Raw genomic sequence first — 2284 nt, forward strand, 5'->3', positions numbered from 1 at the left:
GACACACTCTCCCTCTCTTTTTCCTCTTTCGCTCCCCGCGTTTCCTTCACGCGCATGCTCACACACACACACACACATCACATACACTCCTTACTGCATCCAGTCACACACAAGACGGCAATTCCCGCAACACAACACTAGTGAAATATTAGTGTCATTTCATTCTTTTCAAAGGTTTATTTGCATGACGCACAAACAGACACAATTGAAAGGTACAAATGTGCAAGAAACGAATTCAAACGTGGTGCAGATGTGTCACAGGTTGATCTGGCTGTAGGCTGTGGCACTTGGCCAGAGGTGGCGCTGGTTGACTCGACTCCATGTTAGTGCACAAAGTAAACTGTTCGCTTTAGTTGTGAAGCAAAAACGCTGAAATCGGAGAAATAAACCGTGCGAGGGGAACGATAACGACGACAAGAGTCTCCCGATCGTTTACTCTTGCTGTCCTGTGAACAACATCGGCGTGGTGTTAATTGTTTTCTGTTTTCGCGATCGCGTCGCGCATGAGGATATCACCAGGTAAACTCGCCACATTTTTATACATTTTGTTGTTCAACAGCATCAAGACTGACGGAGTGTGTTTGAGATAACCTCACAAGTGTCACAGATGACACATTTGGCGTTTTTTTGCTGGTTTGTCGGTAGCAGCTCCTGAAACGCAAGACTGCCACACATCTGTTCGACCAACGCCAGTTGATCTAAACGCCAGTAGATCTGGAACACCTGCACCAGTCCAACATAGTCCATCACTGGACACTGACCCACAGCACTGATAAATACCCAGTTTAACATCTTCTAGTAAAGTCAGTCACACTGAAGAATCTGAGCTTGAACAGCACAGAGTTAAAAACATGTCCATACCTATGATGTGTGAGTTTCTGTCGGGTTTCCGGCTGATATCCAGCAGTCTGTGCTGACGGTTGATCTCCTCCTCATACTGGACGATGGTTTTTTGAACCTCTGAGAAGATTTCCTCACCAACAGCAGTTAGTCTCTCCTTGATGAACTCTCTCAGATACTGAGCTGAACTCATTGCTGCTTCACAACTGAAATATTTTCATATAAGATCACCAAACTAAAGTCCTCGGCTAAGTGCAAATCAAACATGAAGCTTACGTCGTCTAAGCTAGCGGTTCCCGCTTTTCGTGTCACGTGATCAATCCTCAACAGTCCCATAGGGCCGCGGTCTTTATATTTACACGTTGGTCACATTATACAGACAGATAATAAAAGACTGTTAGACTTTGTAAGTTGAGTCTTTTTATGGTGCGTGAGAATCCTTTTCATTAAGTATTTTCAGCTGTTTGTCGCTCCTCTGCGCTTTAGTGATTCTTCTTGTCATGTCTATGTTTGTCCACCAGGTGTCCTCCTCGGCTCAGCTCTGTGTGACAGTTTTCTACAACCATGATGAAGAAGAGTTTCTTTGTTTTTCAGTCTCTCTGCTCACTTTAATGTTTACTGCTGGTTCAGTTGTGTAACGATTTCTCACATTTGAAGTCAATCACACTGAGCTGAACATGAAGTTCCTGCTAACACAAAATAAAGTGAGTGACATCCTGGAATGAAGAAAGATGAAAAGATTTTGCTCAGTTTTATTTCATATAAAATCTTTTTGTTCACATTAAAGATAATGGTATCTTCATTTAAAAGAATCTTTAAAATTGCATTTTATAGTCAGAATGACAACAACGGCGGAAAAATGCATCATATGTTGAGGGAGATTAGCACACTTGACAAGCTGCCACTGCCTCTGCTTTCACTGCATTGAAAGCAGTCATGAAACACGCTTAATGTGCAACAAGGACCATCATTTGCAAATACACAGCTATACTTACAAATTTTATATGAGAAAATCTATCAGGGGAGACACAGCTGGCTTTGCAAGAGGTAGAGCAGGTCATCTGTTAATCACAAGGATGGTGGTTCAATCCCCAACCAGTCTGCATGTTTGCACCATTCCATTTATGATGAAACAACTAATCATGGCACACACCTGTTGCATGTACATTCACCCCTGTTTGTTTTGCTATGTTTAAACAACTCCTCAGGTTGTGTCACTAGGAGGCAGTGTATAAAGGCACAACAGACTTCCCCATTTACACCTCTGGCAAGACAAGGTCAAACTTTCTGCCTCTGCTCAGTCTCAGTTTGTCATTTAGTTTTTCTAACAGTGAGGCAAATTGTGTGGCAGTACATCTGAAATTTAAGCATGAAACAATATCAGTGCGTGTGTTTGTGAAAGTTGTGTGTGAATGTTAGAAAGTACTTACATAGGAACAGCATA

The sequence above is a fragment of the Rhamphochromis sp. 'chilingali' genome, assembly GCF_963969265.1.
Source record: "Rhamphochromis sp. 'chilingali' genome assembly, chromosome: 1".
Classification (NCBI taxonomy): domain Eukaryota; kingdom Metazoa; phylum Chordata; class Actinopteri; order Cichliformes; family Cichlidae; genus Rhamphochromis; species Rhamphochromis sp. 'chilingali'.